Genomic DNA, 20053 nt, shown 5'->3' with positions numbered 1-20053 from the left:
AATGTTAGCACAAGTAGCATGAGAGCGTGAAGCAAGAAAAGCAAAAATCTGTGAGTGATCTATCTGGTGAATTTTCTATTTGACTGCTGGTTATCGACTTTATGGTAAAATGAAGACCTGAAGAGCATGTCTCAGTTATCATCAGATAATTGGTGTCTAACCACAGATGTCTAATGATTTGAGATGCCCTAAGATATCCTCCCTGGCTTTTCAGCTGCTGCTTCCAAAAGGTTGCAGAACTCCCAGGGCACATGTGTCATTTTTGCCAGCCTTGTGTAGATACCTTAGAAACACTATGACATCTAAAGTGGTACATGGCATATTTGTTTAGGTAAATTAATTTAGGTATCTATCTGAGCTGAATTCCACCCATACACCTCTGCAAGGAGAAATACCAGGTGAAACCAAAAGGGAAAAATGCAAAGTAAAAGACTTCTGGACTTCTGATCCTAGCAAGGGTTTAACTTTGGTAAATGTTTTATCTGAATAATGACTCAGTCCTCAGCAAAATGACCTAAACAGATTTTGGTTGTCTTTTCTGTGGAAACAGTCCAGGAGTCTACAGTCTGTTATTATGAGCAAATACTGCAAAACTTGCAAAACTAAAATGAGTGTATGAATTTCCAGCTGTGTGATAAAACTCATTTGGTTTGCTTAATACATGCACAGAACAAAAGTCTATAAAAGCTTGGCATGTGCAGCTTGAAACAAATGCTAAAAAATTAAACTTCAAAACAAATAGGAGATCTGACATAATCACAGCTATCTTACAGATAAAAGCAGAAGCAGTGACATGCACGTGCTCCCTGTTAACATGCTGCTAAATTGTTTATCTTACGATGATGATTTTACTTTTAACATAAAAAAATAGACCTTACTGGTGGTGACTAAAAATTATGTTATAATCAGAAAAAGAAAATAGATGGTAGGAAATGCAAGTAATCACATAGTCCATCCCCTCTCCCTGCAGTAGGCTCAGGTATCCTTAAATCATTCCTGACATACTTACCTAGCCTGCTTCCTGATGATGGAGGCCATGCAACCTTCCCAGCCGCTTATCCCAGTACTTCACTGGTCTTACTACTTAAAAATGTGTTTGGTTATTTTTCCAAATTTGTCTCTTCTGTTTGATTTGCTGGTTAAATAGGAAAGTACTATTCCCTCCCTCTTAGCTTTAACTTGTTCCCTCCTCATTGAGGTGATGATTTTTTCGCAGTAGTTTAGTGCTTACTAAGCAAACGAGTTTATCAAGCAAAGATTACCATTTGCTTAGAAGAAAGAGTACATGCCTGTATCTACACAAATTCAGTCTTCTCTTCACTGCAAGCATTGGACACATTCCACCACTTAAGGCTACAAGACAGCTAGTACAAGTACAGAGAAATTAGTAGTAATACTCTCCTAGGGTGCAACACTACCTATACCTATGAATGGTGTTCAGGAACTATTTTGTCAGCAAGTAAATCATAGCTTCAAACAAACTTACATTCAGTAGTTTTACCAGTGGATATCCACTTTAAATGACCTTTGCTTAAGTTACCATTCCTCAAATCTGATGAGCAAATTTTGAAAGAAACACCTGTACCTACAGGATTGCTTTATTATTTTAGAAAACAGTAGTCTTGGAACTGGATAATTCAATATATATGTATTTCAAACCAGTTGAGACCCATTGGAATGAAGTCTTGAATGCCACATAATTATTAACTATTATTGTCCAATATTTTGTCTTGAAAACTGAAGGTTCAGCTGTCTTGAAAAGTTGCTATAGCAGCAGAATATTGCATGGGCAAAACAGCATTATTCCAGAACATAAGGTATTATTTTGAGCCAAGTGTCCGTGATGAGATTGAGATCCACAGTGGATGTTATGTGAGCTATGGAATCAACATGGGCATATCAAAGGTTCTTCAGCCGCCCCAGTTCCGGGGGAATTTGGTAAACTAATTCACAGGTACTAGTGCTTATATTAATTAGACAAACATTAACTACAAGGGAGTTTAGTTATCTCAGTCACAGATAGGAACCTACATTTAGGTGCTCACAATCTGGAGCTGTATCTTATGTCTAGAGCGTGGATATGTACATCTAAGCTAGTTGGTAAATTCTTCATGGAAATAATTATGTAAAGAAAACTATGACAAGTTAAAAAAACCCAAAGTAAGGTAAGCCAAAAATGAGTTTGAGGAATACCTTGTTAAAGCCTGAAGCTTAGAATCTGAATATTCCACATACAGTAAATAATCCTTTAAAGAACCTCAAAACCAGAAAGTAGGATCTGGAGACCTAATAGATGATAAAGATATAAAGGTGATGCTCAAAGCAAAAAAAAAAGGCAGTAGCTGAGAAGCTGAGTGGATGTGCTACACTGATGTTCACTATGACAGAAAGGTAAACACCCACACTTCCATCTTTTTTATGAGTAAACTCAGAGTTGGCTAAACTGGAGAAGCAGGAGAAAAGTTTTGGGAAAAACTGAAAAAATGAACACTAATAAATAGCTGGGACCTCAGAATGTTAATCCACTCATTCATTGCGGTGTGTAATCTTAACCTTTAGATGACCATTTGGATTAGAAGAATGGAAGGCGAGAAATTAACTCCACTTTTACTAAACCAGAGATGATTCACAGTTACAAATCAGTACAACTGAATACTCTTGTAACCCACTAATAAAAATCACAGTAAAAATTATGTTTGAACAGGAATAAATCAACAAAGCTTTTCTAGAAGGAGGATATCTTGCATAAAGAAATCATATAAACAATATGATGAATATTAAATATATTACAACTCACTGGAAGAGAGAGCTGGAGAAAAACAAGGGCACCATATATTTTAAATATTCAAAGAGAAATTTCAGGGTATACTAGAAAGGCTATTTAAAAAAAAACCAACAACAAACTACCACCAAAAAAACCCTCACCCCAAAACAAACACAACCCCCCTTATGTCTGTCACAGCAGGGAAAAAAAATTACAAAACAAACCATAAAAAAAAAGTCTTTTTTTTCCCAATGGAAGCCATTCAAATTAGGTCCCTCTTTCTCCTAATATGTGTTGTTCAGCATACTCATTAATTTTCTGAAACAGAAGGTAAGTAGTGAGAATAAAATTTGCTGATAAATTACTTAGGATAGTAAAAGTAAAAAAAAATAATACTGTGAAGATGTGCAAAAGGATGTCAAAATATTGACTGACTAGGCAGTAATGTGGCAAATGAAATTCAGTGTTGATTACTGCAAATTAGTACCCATAGGAAAACAAGCCAAACTATATACAATGACTGATTCTGTAGCTATTGCTACAGGATGAGAGCTATGATTTACTAAAGATAGTTCTATAAACATTTTGTTGCAATATTCTTTGTTTAAAAAAAGCAAATTTTAAGAACTATTAGACAATGAATGGAAAACACAAGCTGAAAGCAACCTCATATCATAATGTGCTGAATCCTGAGCGTACGGTTTTCTGATTCCCTTTTGTGAAAAGAGTACAGTACAACTAAAGAGATACAAAAAAAGTAAATACATTTTATTGAAGATTTCTCTACAATGATTTCTGTGTAAGGACAAAATAAATATATTACAACTCACTGGAAGAGAGAGCTGGAGAAAAACAAGAAATAGAAACACTTACATGAGAAATGGAATTGGAAATGCTCATTCAGTTGCTTACAGTGCAAGAAGTGAGGTCAATGTGAGTTTTTTGGGTAGTGTAGTTTTTTAAAAAAATGCATACATAATTAAACCATTGCATCCATCATTCCAGGATTTTAAGAAATGATTAAACTCAGGAAAGAAAAACACATTAGCAGCTATTAAATATTAAGAAACAACATTGGATTCTGCTTCAGATCACCGGAAGTAGAAGCTGTTTCCTACAGGCAAGCATCACTGTACATTCTGCTCCTTTACATTTACCTAAACTTTGCATAGGACCCTCTTAAGAGATGAGTTACTGGATTAGAAGGGCAAGTCTATAAAGTTGGTGGAGCTGCTGTAGAAGCATTTCTACCTGCAATCAGGAAATAGTTCAATGATGGCAATAGTAGAGTTAGACCAAAGATCTATCCACCACATCCTGTCTTTGAGGAATAAGTTTCAGGGGAGCAAAAGGATGCTGATGATGAAGTGTCCACTTTTGGTTCAGATGTTTTGTCACATCTCTGGGCAGATCCAGCACCCTGAAGGCCTTAGGGGAGTGAAAGGCAATTCTGGTGTCAAATTCAACACCCCTTTTTTATTCTTTTTATTACTTGATCTTCAATGTTTTTTCATTTCAGGGCACCATTGATTTTAAGCTGCTTTTATATCCCAGTCCCCTGGTCTGAAAGCGTATCTAGCGTGCCTGAAGGCAGCTGTAGAGCATTAGGATGTCCTCCAACATCTAAGGCAGTGCTGAGGGTGAGTGTTGTGCAGCCTTTCACTGCTGGCTGTGTGCTATGGCAGCGAAGCCCCCATTAGAGGGCTTCACGAGCCCTCTTTGTGAGCACAAAGAAAAATACCAAAGTGCTTTGGCTGTAAAAGTTTCCTCCTTTAAGGACAGATACCAGAACACGTTAGTGATTGCATGTAATGACCTCTTCTCCGTTCTTTGGAGGATGACAGGGTTTGCAGAAAGCAGTCAATAACAGCCTGCCCACTGGAAGCTTCCCAAATTACAGGGGCAATGATTTTGGAGCAAACGCAACAGAAAGAAAACTGCAGACATAGTGAGAAGCTGCTTGAATTTGCAGTGCTGGTTCTTTTAACAAAAAGCCAGTTTCTTTTCAGTGAGTCTTCTCGCTTTATTAAGCAGGAGGTGGTACATACAGTAACACTGCAGTTCAGGAACTGGGAGACAAATGCTATCTTTCTTGCTTAGTGAGAACAACTGATGAATCTTTCTTTTTGCCTGAATTTAAACTGGAAAAAAGATCTTGATTCAAAATTGCTTTAACTGTACTTATTACAGGCAGGAACCAGAGCAGGAAGCCTTACTTTTCTTCTGTTTTAAATCTACCATTTAATGCCTCTCTTTCTTTGACTCAATTTTGTTATGTTTAATACAAAACATTGTTTTTCTTCAACATTAATCATGTTCCATTTTCTTTTCCAATGTAGGATTTTATATATATTTGATTGTTAAAATAAATATATGGACATATAAAGTGAAACATAAGCAAATGAAACTCCAGATTGTGAATCCATGTTTGTGTTATATAAATGTTCTACTTTGGAGCACTTCTGCAACAAACCTGTGGTACAGGGTTGGCCTTACATGTTTCTTGGCTGAAATGAATTTGGAGACTAAATTCTATTACTTGTCTATTTCACAGATGGCAATTGCTAAGAAAATACCTAAAAATTCATTTCCTTGCACTACATCTATTTTGGTAGCTGGAAACATCTGCTGCACCTTAGGATTTATGGCCTTTTGGGACAAACTGTTCATTAAGGGCAAGATCCTCTGACCTCAGTAATTTTGCACTGAGCTTTGGTGCAAACCTTTCACATGACGATTCAGTTTGGACCAATCTGTTTATTGTCTTGCTGGCAAAAAGTAGAGGAAGACACCCCAGACTGGAAGTATAAAACTGGCTATGTAAAACCCAAACAGTTTCTATGTAAGCCAGCTTTCATTCAAATATAAGCTGCACATGCAACATACTCATTAACATGATAGTAGCCTGGTGTAGTGCCCAGGTAACAATGAGTTCAGTGTGTTTGCCAGGGTGTAGCAAAAGCTTGGTACAGCCAGCAGGCATTTAAGGTGCATGCTGTTGTGTCTGCCTGGTGTAACATCGAACCTAACAACTTCAATTAGGGCTGCATTAGCTCAACTGCTCTTGTACTGCACTCTGTTATGCAGCGTAAGCATGGCTGATGTTTCTTCCCAACAAACAAGAATTACTTGTTTTTAACATCCTGGGTTTTTTGCACCTTCTTGCATGTTTATGTTCCTACTTTATACACTACTCTAAACCTGGTTTGAGTTATGAACTGGTTTTATACAGCAAAATCCTTGTTTCTACATCATTGATGATACCCATGTAATAGCAAAAAGGTTTACTTCCCAATTTTAAAAAAAAATGTTACAATATGAAACTAAGTCAGATATTCTATACTTAATATACTCTTAGTTCAGCTATGGATGCAATATTTCTGTAACTGAATCTGCTGTGCTGATATGGCAGTATCAAATGACAAACATAGATAACATAACACAACAATACTGTGTCAAACAGATGCTGCAGACAAACATTCATATCACATTACAGAAAAAAAAGGTGACTTATTTAAATATTAAGAAGAAAATCAATATGGCTTCAATGCTAAAAGCCAATTATTAGAGGAAAGAAATACTTTACATAGTATTTATCTATATCCTTTATCTCTGCTTTTCTATAATTTTACAACAGTTTGGGCAATATTACAGATTCATGAACAAAATAAATAAATTAAGCCCAGGGTTTTGTATAAACTCTTGCTCTTTAAGTCTCATATTTACACAAGTACTTTGACTCTGAAATGAGCAAGTTGGTACACCTAAAGGCATGATCACATACAATCCCTCTTCTAGGGATAGCAACACTATGTCCAAGTATCCAAATCAAGAGGCTGATATTTGCTATCTCCTTAATGCTCCAATTCCATAATCATTACAATCTCACCTTTCATTAAATAAATACCTAACTTTCATATGACACAACATCTCTAACATCAGAAGGATTCTTTAATGAGGGTTGTTTTCATTCTCAAAGTTTGTGAAAACCTAATCTGTGGTTATTGTATGCTATCAGGTCAACAGTTCCTGTATGCTCCCACTGTTCTCTATTTAGCTTTTTAGTTAGTCATTGGTCATTAGAAACTAAAGCTACCGCTGTGTTTTAATTTGACTACAACCCCCTGTGCTGATACAGTCTTCGGAAGCCAAACTTTGTCTCAAGAGAAATTTTACAGTTGAGCTGCTTGCAAAGCTCTCCAATAGTAATTTCTAGATGAAATAGAATGGCATGTTTATTAAAAAAAACCAAACCAACTAACCAAAAAAATTGCAGTAACTAAAAAAGAAAGGATAATCTTGTGTCAAAGATAATTTAAATAATAAAATGGAAAACTCCTAGTCAGTAAACTACTGTTCACACAAAAAGGCAGATATTCCAGTATTTCATGAAGCTCCTGAATAATCTGATAATTATTAATTCAAATCTAGCAAGAAAAAGGGTAGGACATTCTTCATGTAAAAAAGAAAAAAGAAAAAAAAAGGATTGGACATTCTCTGTCAAAAAGGCACTAAAACTCAGATAATGTACTTGCTGTTTTACCACGACATTGAATCAAATGTGGAGTAGACAGCATGTATTTTGACTTGTCAAATTCATGAGCAAGGCTTTTAAAAAGATTTGAAAACAAAAGCTATCCCTTCTTCTCAGAATATCTGAAAAGAAGAATTTTTAGAAAATAATGCATGAAATGAACAGCAGATTTTTTGAGCAAGATAGAAACCTATACAGCTGTTCCCTCCTTAAACATTTGACAGCATGTAGTGGTGTATTATACTCGACCGATAAATGCAGGTGGAGTGTGAATAAGATACCAATAAATGTTGTGTCTAATCTTTTCTCAAAAAGGACTGTACCTCCTTTTCAAGTGCAATTAGTGAATTCCGTATCCTAGCCTTTCTTAGTATTTTCAATGCTATTGATTTACAGTGAACATTAATTTGTTGAGAAACAGTATGGTGCTTTTCTCTGTGACTGTCTTACTCAACTGACTGTAAACTATTAAAATGTACTTATCAGAGTTTTATGGAGAATAGCCCTGGAGGTTAACTTCATGTAATGCTTCTGTTAAGTCCTGAAAAGACAGAATTTTGGCATGTCTTTCAACTGGGGATTAAGTAAGCAGGTTTTAGAAAACAGGATTTAAACAGAGCTACACCCAAATCTGACTTATCATTGACCTTACCCATATATGAGTAGCAGAGGGTGAGTAAACATGATTATATGATCCCACTCTCTTTGGGTGTGCAGGGGATATTTCAAATGGCACTGTCTTAGCACAATATGCTATCACTTGTTTGCTGAAGAAAAGAAGATTCTGTAAAAGGAGGTAAAAGGAAAAAGGAGTCAGCTCATGATGTAGTATTTTTCCTTAGTCTATAGGGGAGTCACAAAAGGGTGTCAGGCTTCTCTGCAGGAAGAATTCTCCTTCCCAGTGCTCAAGACATTCCAACAGAGAGCATGGCAAACAGACCTGGAAGAACCTGCTCTTATTAACTGTATTCCCTCAATCACAGTGAGGCAGCTGACTGTTTTATGCCTCTTGAAGTGCTACACAATCTCCTGCCTTTATTTCTCAATGTGATAAAAGGTTTTCATAATGCACCACATAGTGTTAAGCGCAGTCTCTACCACTGTGTTCTGTATTTTGCATCCCAGAATGGACTCTGGCAAATGTAAACAAAGCAAACAAGCAAAGAAAGCCTCCTTTTATCCTCTGGACTTTTTCTTCCAATGGAACATAAATGCCACCTTTTATTCACGCAAAACTGAAAACAACACTGTCGCTAAAAGATGCTGTCTGTTGTAAAGCTCATGGTGTTTTAAGCTAAGCAAAAAGACAATTAAACCCACTAAAGTAGTAAAGGAAACCACAGGGAAATTTAAAATGAAAGTAAAAAGCAAGGCAGAATCCTGCATATCAGATTTCTAATGGAGCTCACTTTCTCTGCAGGGGAATAAAGTTAGCTTTACAAAAAATTTACACAATATGCTGAAGTTCCTCTCTGTAAAGATACTTTCATTGCAAAAGCATAATTCAGTATAGAAATATCTGAGGCTATCAAAAGTCTCTACAACTGTGCTGAGCTTTGGCAACATAATAATGTCAAAGTTCTCATCTTTTAATAGATATAAAAATAGACAGTAAAAATTTATTATTGATTATATGATCAGTGCAGTCTCCTCTAACACAATTATACAGCTTCAGCAGAGGTGGTCCTTCTTTGAAATGCCCACAGACAAAAACGAGTGTTTTCAAGACTGCAGGATATTGCACTTGTCATGGAGAGTAAAATAGCAATATGCAGTACCCTTGTTGAAATAACCTGTGGACATGATAATAGAAGGATACAAGTGAGGTGAAGTTGTAGGGAAGAGTAATAGTAAATCAATGAAGCTAAAAAAAAAATAAATCCCACAAAAACATTCACACTTCCAAGATGTGGTTTGGGTAAGAACTATTTAGTGGCAGATTGCAGAGCAAAGCTTCAAGCTCATTGTGATAAATGAGTAAAAGTAGGTGCCATACCAACACGAAGATACTACAGGCTCAGTTGCATTGCCTAACTAAAGATGCCTAGTGCTGTTTCGGCTACCCTAGCCTATCCTACCTGACCCTGGGCTGCAACTCCAGAAGGGCACAGACCTCCTATTTCATATCTGCCAGCCCCTTGTGGAATCCTGAATGCCTTAAGGAACACCAAGTAGCACCAGATTCCTGTGTGTGGTCAACTGTGTTGACATCTTCATTATTTGGTGTACATTTTAATACATGCAGTTTAAGTTTCTATTTCTTAGTCTTTCATGATACCATAGGAAACTTGAACTTACTCTTTCTGGACTGGGTCTAATTTCCACACCACCACCCTTCCACTGATACTACATTAATAATTAAGTGATAAAGAAAGAGAAGCTTGAAAATGGAACAGATCACTCAGCAAACAACATGAGTGAAGTAGGTCAGACCAAAGTTCATGTAGCGTGGAAGCTTTCATCTAATAATAGCTTGTAGATGATGTTTAGGGAAAATGTGGAAAGTGTGGTACTTTTTAGGTTATTTTCCAAGCTTTAAACAATCTACAATTGAGGAACTTCCTCAGGCATAAGTGATATCTTTGTGTTGATAGATTTTTCTTCCACAAATATCAGAAGTCGACCAATCATTTATTCCAAGTGAGTGACTTGACTGCAAGGATTTTATTGACAAGAAAGTAAATGTTGCTATTATAGTTAAGAATGAACTAATTGAGCAGTGCATGTGATCTAAGCAGTTTCTGGATAGTTCCTTTGGAGAAAAAAATGATAAAATTCTGTTTCTGATCATAATGGGCTTACACAATATGACTTGGAATATGTAATTTCAAATGTCAGGGTGCAATGGTGGCAAAATGTGCTTTATATTGTTTTCACTTCCAAAGTAGGATGCATTGCATTTTATCAAGAAGGACACTAACATCAGCAAGATGAATGACAATATTTGTTCAAGTATGGGCCAGCAGAGAAAGAACTTTTTAAAAAAAATTGAAGGTGCTGTACAATCTAATTGAAAGATAAATCGGTAGTGACAGCTGGCTTCTTTCTACATTGTGTCAGAATAAAGTTGCCTGACTATTAAGGAAAGAAACACCAAAAGATCTAAATCCATGATCAGTTCTACCCCACAGATTACATTAATAACTTTAAACTCATACAGAAATAAAATGGTATTTGCTCTTTGTTTACATATAGTTCACAAAATCATCTAACAAAGTCATACCATTTTCTTTTTTATTTTTTTCTTATACTATGAGGTCTGTTAATAACTACACACATTTTTGACATTGAGAATCTTAAATCCTTAAGATCACATGCTATAAAAACACTAAGACATCATACTTAACATTAATATTTGACTGCCATGTAAGTCAGGGAAAAATCTTGCTTTTTTGACTTTAGATGAATCCCTTTGTTCATGCATAAAATCTCATTTTTTCACTTCTTTCCCCAAGGAGAAGCCTAAAATGTAGCTCTTGTGAATCTAGCTCACTCACCCTCATTAAAGCTGAAAGAATAATAAGAAGAAAGTATACTGTGTTTTTCCATAATCATGAACTAACATATTGTTTCCTCCATATGGCTTATAGCCTTATCTCAAGAGCACATACATTAGTTTGACCTCTGGATGACCTCAGATTAAACTGTTATATGAAAAGACAGATAACAAAGGACAGCTTAAAACTAACCATACTCCAGGTGGGGAGATAGAGAGCTTGGTAACACATACAGCGGAAACTGGCTGAATAAACCTCTCATGAAGCAACTGATGGCAACTTTCCCTCCCCTTACAACAAACCACATAAACTTCCATCATTCCTGCAGACATATGCTCATAAGCAAATGAGTTCTTGAAATGTTTCAGGGTTTTTAATAATCAAAACTATCTCAGATATTCACCTGGAATATATATACTGTTTTAAACACAATGTGAATGCCTTTCTGGAAAACAGCATGGGATTTGCCACCAGACCTTGCTTCCTTCTAGTGACAGGTGAGTAAGACAACATGACAACTCCTTGAAAGTCTCACCAAAGACCAATGATTACGTTTCAGGATCTTTATGCTTGAAATATATGTCATGGATAGGAAACTATGATGAGAATATTTTTACTCTTGGATTTTAGTGTATAACAAATTGTGTACAGGCACATTTTGGTGTACAACAGAGTGGTATCTGAGTATCTAGATGGAACTCTGAGTTATAGCTTAAGACAAGTAAGAACTTTTACTTGTGGTTCAGGTTTTTCTTTCTCCTTTTTAAAATTTGATTTTTTTTCTTTTCTCATCTATTAGCTTTGAATATTTTCATGTCCTTGTTTTTGCTTTTTGTCTTTCTTCCTCCTAGGTTCCTACTCTCCTTTTGTCTGTTTTCTTGCTTGATTGATCGGTTGAGGGAGGGATTGTTTGTTGTTCAGGTTTTTTTGTCTGAAAGAGGAAGAGGAAGTGATGCTGGTAAAGAAAAACAGAAAGTATTCTCTGGTTTTTAAAAAATAATTCTTTTAATGTTTTTTTGGGGGTAATTTTTATTCCTGGCTTATACCGCATCTTATTTTTGAAGCAGGCTATACTGGCTCACTCATGTGTTCCATCTCAAATGGTGTGGATTTTGTACTGTGCTAGAATAACTTTAGGAACAGATGAAGTTCTTAAGCCCATATCTTTCAAAAACCTAAATGTATACATGAAGAATCTGAATTTATGACCACTGTATGTTATACATTAGACTGGAAGCTTCTGGATCAGCATTACCTCCTGTTATGAGCATAGCAGTCTCTAGGAGATGGGACAGAGTAAAGGGAAAAGTTGAGCTAACACACCCTGTCTGAAATACAGCAGGTGTTGCATCTATAAGTGAAATGCTGGCACCACAGAAAAGAATAGCAAAGCCCTGTCTGATTTCAGCAGAGTGCGAATTTCATCACTGCTTTAATGAGACAACTAAAGAGCATTACATTAAACACATCTTTTGCTCTTCACAGATGCAGGCTTCAGGCTTGTTTTTACTTATCGATATTTAGCTTTTCCTTGTTTCACTGAAGGGAGCACTAAAAAGGAATCTAAAATATTGGGTGGATCATAAAAGCAAATGTCAGAGAGAAAAGTAATATTTAAATCTAAAAAAACTTTTAAAGTTTTTTAACAATGTGCTATTCACACCTTTTCTTCTTACATCTTTGGTTGTGATAGCATACATTGTTTTACCATGATAGCTTCGTAAGTGGTAGTAAATAAGTGTAAGTGATGGTGAGTTTTAGGAACACTATTCTACATCACTTGATTTTCCTATTACAGCAGCAAAGGGACCTCAGCAACTCAAATGCATAATTTTCCCTTTGTTCATTGTTTTTAACAAACTTGTACAGACAGCATTGCCAGCTCTCATGCTGTTGATATAAATCTCTTAATAGCTAACGTTTTACATAAATATCTATCTCTTCAAAGAGACGATTATGTAAATATTTCAGATTGCATTAGAGAGAAAAACATGTCTAGTGTCTAATCTTTATAGCTCTGAAGGCCTATGTAGGCCTCACCTCACAAGGAAGAATTAGATCCTCTTGCTAAGCACTCAAATCCCATGATTTTTAGACATTTGGGATCAGGAATTACAAGTGTTTGGACAGTCTTCCCCTATATCATAAGGTCTGTTTCAGTAGGATTCTGACTTAATTATTCTTTCCTGGATGCCTTCTTTGTCTGCCTATAAATAATTATTTTTTTCTCCCTATACAATTTTCCTTCAGTAACACTCCAAAAACTTGACTGGATGCCAGTCTCTACTTCCACAGAATTATTCATTGTACATTCACTCTGATGTTACTAAGATACAGATCATGTCATGTGAGATGATATTTCAGAGAGAATGGAAACACCCAAACAATTTCTCATTCCTCTCTGTCTTTTTATCAGTTCATTTTTACTCCAGCTCCATTGGTCCAAGGAGATATTTTTTTCCAATTGGCAGGATGTCTTGTCTTTCAAAAGTGATTAAAACTTTTGTAACCAATAAGGTACTAAGCTCTCTTCTTGCTTTTTTAAATTTATTATACTAGACTTTATTCTCTATATAGACTTGTTCATAACGTACATGGCAAATTTTAAAGATGAACAGGTAGCTCTAGAACTTTGGTCTTTAATAATAATACAAATACTGATACTACTACTACTACTACTGATAATAATAATGATGTTTAACAAATTAGGAGAAACATTGTGTTCCACTCTATTCTCAGATGGATCTGTGTAAAAATCAACAGAAAGAAAAAAGCAATTCTGTAGCAGGAAATTTGCAATACACAGTATTACAGCAGAATCATCTTAGTATAGATTGTTATTGGCAATAAAAAGGGAATAAAACTCAGTAAAAGGGAAAACATGATAAAAAAATAAAATCTTATGAGTATTTTTTTCTGTGTGTGCTATCTTATGCAGTAGCATTAGAATTTTCATTTTTAGACAACTAAAATGACTAAGGAAAACTTCATTTTCTCATGGGCCATTACTTTTTTCTTGTTTTATATGACATTTTCTAGCCATTTTATTAGATACAATCCCTAGACTATTATGTAGAAAGAGCTTCTGCCTTGTCAAAGAATATATTTAAGCAAAGAAAGGAGCAATCTCTCATTTTTGTATTCCTATTGCTATAAATGTTTGCATGAATACATATATGTATACATGTGTGTATAAACACAGATGATCTTCTTTCAATAGCATTTGAAGGCATTGTTCTGAGAAGACTGTTTTCTTTACCCTTGACTTATGTTAAGTATTCCACTCAGGTTAGTGAAGATGGTTGTCTGATTGCCTGCCCTATTTTTCTTTGCCAGAACAGATAGAGTATGCTTATCTATTATAAGCACTCCAGAGCTACATTAAGCTCGGATACCTGTGGAGCTTGTCAGCACAGGTTCTCACACAGGTCACTGGTTGCTGGGGCAGCCTCAAGAACAGAATAACAAGCACTATTTGATATGGGAAACACACATCGCTCTGTCTTTTTCTTATCAGCATACTTATAAAAAATCCTTTGGATAATGAAGTAGAACAGCTCTCTAGATAAATTTGGTGCTTTTTTTTCACTTTCCTAATTTTTATTGGTTTTGATAAATTTTTTTTATTCTTGCATCACAGAAAAATTTAAAATCTTTCTAGTGGTTGGCATATTTATGTATCACCTCCAGTTCTTGGAGAGATGTCTCAGTTCAGAAAAGAAAGCTCACACACAGAGACAAGTAATTGACCACCTGAAAAACAAAGAGGGAGTGGAAATAAGAGCCATCAGAGTTGATTTGGCATAAAACAATTCTGTGATTACAGGTTTTTAGGACTTGTATTCAGTTGTGCAAGCATAGGTGTCTGTTGACCTAGGACACATGAGAAGACTGTTTAGATATCTACTACAGATATGAGCTGAGAGCTATAGGAGACCTACAATTTTCTGGAGATGGAAGCTAGGTGGGAGAACTCTCAATACCTAAAAATGCATCTACATTCAGGAAAATAAATTTTCCCCTCCTAAATTTTGCTTTTCATTATTGTATTGTTATTTAATGGCATAACCTTGGGCTCAATTCAGGTGCCGACACAGAGCTGATGGTAGGTTCTCCTACATATCCTGTGTCACAGCTGGTAAACTTATTCAACTGAACCGAATTCTGTAGGGCATCTCAGGTAATACCAGATGTTTACATATGGACAGCTGAGTCAAGGATCTGTGTACATGTATCAATAAATTGTTCCTCATAAAGAAAGTAAACATTGTGAAGGTACAAGTAAACTTTTCCAGTATTGTATGAGAAGATGCTCTCTACCATTCTGAACCACTCTTGCATAATAGTAACTACAGGATATTGCACTCAATTCCCACAATTCTGGAACTTCCAGATTCCTTCTTAACCGAATGCTTTTATTACCCTTTTGTACAGAATTTCTGCGAGGACAACCAGAATGTATTATACACATAAAGATCAGTGTATACATGTTTCTGTTTACAGGATATGCTTGAAATACCATAATGTTTTTGTTTCATGTATGCCTGCTGTTTTAAACCCTTGGACTTTTAAAGCAAAAAATAACTATAAATTTACTCATGAATGTATTTTCTGGCACTTTCCTTTTAATATAGAACTTTTACTTTGACACTGTTCAAGTTTCAGAGTGTACCAGAATTTAGTTGTAGATAAATATTTATCCATGTAGCTATAAAACATAGCAGATGTGCTATTAGCCTATGCTACATAACCCTGGTTTCAGACAATCACCTATAACAGATTCAGTGACTTGCCAGTGTGCATCGTGCAGTGCCTGCTTATCATCTGAATGACAGTCCCTCATTTTATGTTTCTGTTTCTTGATTAATTAAAAATATTTTAGAAAACTTTTCACAAACTACAAGTCCATTAAGTAGACAATGGAAAAGCCAAGATAAAATAGAATCAGTGATTTTTTTAATCAAAATTTTGAATTAATTTATGTTTTCTTTATTTTTAAAAACTTACTTATTTTAAAGAGCAAGGCAGTTTGAAACCTTTCTTCTCTCCCTTACAAAACGAGCTTCTTTGAAGCACTAGCATGACTGCTAAAGTTTGAGTGTAAATATATATATTGTATGGATGTCCCATCTTGTTTTAGGCACTAAATTTATCCCATCTTGTTTTACATACTAAATTAGAGACAGATCTATCTTCAGGTAGGATTCCTCAGTAAGTGAATCTATTGTCTTCTGCAGGTCTTGTCTCTGTAAGCAGAATAGATAAGTAAGATCATCCAGCTTTCAAAGTGCTGGTTTCAAGTTGGTATTGCACTTAGAAATCCAGATAGAGAGGGTGATTATGTCTGGACCACTTAATAAAAAAGAGGCCAAGCACCAATCCCGAGGCTTGGACTCCAGTGCAACAGACTTGACCCATCCATACTACTATCTCCTACCTACACTGCTTAGACCTGTTTTCTTCTATAACATTTTTTTCTTCCAAAAGCTAAGTCAGAGTGGTCAAAAAGAGAGAAAAAAAAAAGAAGATAGATGGACATAAGTTAAGCAGCAAGTATGATCAAGCATCCAAGTTCATTCCCTGACTCTCTTTTACTTAGCAGTTCCATGGGGAAGCTGAAGGCACCACAGACTTATGTCAGTCCTTTTTTTTTTTTTTTTCTGGGGGGGGGGGGGGGAAGAGGGGGTGGAGAAAAAATATTTCTTTGCCTATACCTCCTCTGTATCTCCAGATTTTTCTACAAGAAAATTAGATGTTGGATATAGCTGACTGTTGATTTTTCCGAGAAAAGTGATGATTTAGGGGACCTCTTAATTTCCTGTCTACTTCTAACTTATGGGATGATATGATTTTCAATTTAGGGTTCACAACAATGTTTCATTACTTTGTATTAAGCAGTGACCATGTGCTGGACACAGTAATTGGAAATGCAAAGGAAGGACTTTATCACATTGATACTTACAATCAACTTTGTAATAAACTAAAAGAGAACTAAAAGAGAACTACTAACTAAATAGTAGGAAAAATTTGAAAACTTCAGAACATGAATAATACATAGTATGACACAGACAGAACACAAGCATTATGGGGACATTATTACTTTCTCCTGGACTAAAGATTCTTGCCATACTTCATATGGCTGTACGTATCCCTCCATTTCTCTATAGTTTTTCCTCCCAGCTGGCAGAGTCAAAGGTCAGCTGAAGGCCAGTCACTTTCTAAACATTACATAAAGCAGCTTCTGTGGAAAAGTATTTACTATGGTGAATTAAGGAAATCTAATGTTTTCCCTATATAATAGTATACATTACTTTGCTAAACATAAATTAAAATTAATTTCAAATATAAGCTAAAATAAACTAAACATATTTTAATAGGTTTAAGAAAGCATGTCACATAACCTTAGTTTGGATAGGAAATTTCAAGCCCTCAGGTCATCAGGTCACCATGGGATTTTCTGGTCATCAAGTCAAGTCACTATGGGAGTTTTAAATTCCATTCCTCACTTAGTAATTGGATTTTGACAACGGCAATTTACCTTCTCTTTTTGAGTTGTGGGTGGGGTGTTTTTTGCCCCACTTTTCCTCCAATGCCAACACTTATTAAATTGCCAGTCTGGAAAGGAGATCTGTGAGACTTGAATCTGTTTGAATCGGCAAAGGAGCTTGAGAAGTGTGCAGTATGAAATGTGAAAGTTTATAGGGTAGTCATGTGACAATAATGTTTTATCTAAATAGCACCATCATTAAGTGACATTAAACATTTAACATTGGGAAACGTAGCTGCTGTAACAATGCATGAATGTAAAGAGCAGCAGCCCACTTCACCATTTTTCTCCTCCAGCATATGTATCCTCAGCAATTTACAGGCAAAATGCTACCAAATCAGAGCAGTAGCAACAATTGCTCTAGGAATATTCACAGAAGGAAGAGATTAGTCTTCTAAAGGGCATGTGCAAAAGAGGCTATGTGCATTAACTCCAAAGACACAATTGAAAAAATTGCTAGAGTGGAGAGATGTTATGTATTAAGATATTTCTAACATTGTTTTTGAGAGTATTAACCCCTTATGAATGGATTTGATCTGAAATATCTTTTACAAATATTTATATGACCCTATTAAAAAAGTCTATCTTTAGCTCTCAGTTTGTTTCTTCTCCTGAAATACATCATCTTGACTCTTTGAGACCTGTATTCTATAAATGTCAGGTCATTGTTCCTGGTATTCTGTTGTCAGACAAGTTTCGCCTTTGATGGTACTATTCAGAAGTGCTTAACACTCAATAGAACAGTGTTCATATTGAATTGGAGATTATTAATAATTCATACAGTCCAATTCAACATTTTTTTCTTGGCATTAAATGATAATTTAGCATAGGGCATAATTATTTATTTCTAAGATACTGACATTCAAGGCTTTATTTGGTAACATCTAGAAAATGTACAAAAAACATGTTTTCACATTTAATTTAATGCAGTAGGTACTCTTTGTCATTGTTATGGTATATGAAATTGTACTGCATGTGTTTAGGCTTTCCCTAGATACTTAGAAGACACTTAGTAATGCTAGCATGGAAATATAAGATGAAAGATTCCTTAATATCCCACCAGCAGGTTTTGACAACCTTGGCATTTCCACATTGGCTTTGGGAAGACTGCCAGAGCGGTAATTTCATTTTATGTCTGGGTATACTGCCTTTTGCTTTTTGCATAGTGATTTTGTAGATGTCATATGCAGTCTAAAACCGAGGCCCAGGACTGAACTGAAGGAGACCTATTATGAAATACTAATCATAATCCTGTTAAAGACGATTGATCTTTTGGTACTGTTTTAAAATGAGTCAAGATTTTATTCGTGTGTTCTGTCCCAAAGTCTGCCGTAGATTTTGTACATAACCTTGGGAAAGCAACTTGAGGTCAATCTTTCTGTATTGGATGTTTAGGTATGTGCTTATTGTGCCTATAATATCTCTTGAGTAAAATGGTTAGAATTCCATGCACCCCAGAAGATGTGAGACTTTGGGCATTTAACATTTGTTGACATCAGACTGAACTGGGGCATCAGAAGTGGTCACTCCAGGGTACGACGGTTCCTCTTCTCTAGGAAGTAGGAAATCCTGCAGCAAGGACAAAGCCTGATGCAAGCTCATGTAGGCTGTCCTGAGATTGCATACTCATCTGCAGTTTGGTTGTTCCTGCCACAAGGGCACACTTCAAGTGTGGGGGGAAGCAGCTTGGGTGGCAACTGCTTCAGATGGCCTAATGCTTTTATGATGCTGAAAGTATGTTAACTAAACTGTGTTGCCACTTTTACTGAATAAAAAATTGTACTCTGTTTCTTTTGGGTTTTGTTTGTGGGTTTTGGTTTTTTTGTGGTTTGGTTTTTTTTTTTTTTTTTTTTTTTTTTTTTTTTTTAAACCCCAGGATAATCAGAGCAGGCTTAGCAGTAGACACTTCGACACATCGCATTACAGTTCTTGTAGAATCCTAATGTCAGCAAATTCAGACAACCTTGACGTTCAATGACAGCTTTACTCCCACAGTTTTAAACCCATTTCAGTTATCTGATTTTCATGTTGCTACTAATGAATCCCACTGGCAGAGTTAAGAATTGTATCTTAAAATACAGTTCATTATTATTCTCTAAAGCATTCTACTCTGGGAGGTGGCAGTGGACAGCAAATTTCCTTAAAGAACAATGCCTGTTGTGTTGCATAGGTCAGACAATCATATTGGTTTAGAGAGTGTCACTGGTTAATTTTTTTCATTCTGGAGGCTCATTTATCTTCTAGGAGTCAACCCCTTTCTAAGCTAGAGTCAACCCATTAGTGATTGTCATCAGAATGCTGCTGAGCTAGCTCAGGTCTGCTATCTTCTTGCTTTACAAACTATGATGAATGAAATGTGCCTCATGACAGTAGTCTAATGATTTAGGGCTGGAACTGCTTTAGAGGTTTCCAAAATAATTTATTTGCAAGTTGACTTACACCATTATAATCTACAGAATCTCAGAATTTATTTGGTGACAAATCCTGCAGCCTTTTTTCTTTTCTCAAGAATCTCAATTTTTCTTACTTCTCACATTGCATGGAAATTAAGGTTAATTAGAATATAATTGTATTAGGAAAGGGTCTAAGAAGAAAACAGGTTAGAAACCTTGTTGTAGTTTAGACAATAAATGAAAAGCAAAGGTGTTGTCCAGGGAATCATAACTTCTAGCACTGTGCTTGATATAGCAACACTTTCCTCCAAAGGAAAG

The 20053-nt window shown here is 35.7% G+C and overlaps 1 protein-coding gene across 1 annotated transcript in view; it reads right to left on the bottom strand.

Moving 5' to 3' along the window:
- Positions 1-20053, bottom strand: part of GPC5 (glypican 5) — a 704510-nt gene that overhangs the window by 66880 nt on the left and 617577 nt on the right. The gene's annotated exons all lie outside the window — the stretch shown is intronic.

This window comes from Falco naumanni, chromosome 2, assembly GCF_017639655.2.
Source record: "Falco naumanni isolate bFalNau1 chromosome 2, bFalNau1.pat, whole genome shotgun sequence".
Lineage (NCBI taxonomy): Eukaryota > Metazoa > Chordata > Aves > Falconiformes > Falconidae > Falco > Falco naumanni.
This window is presented reverse-complemented; position numbering and strand designations above follow the sequence as displayed.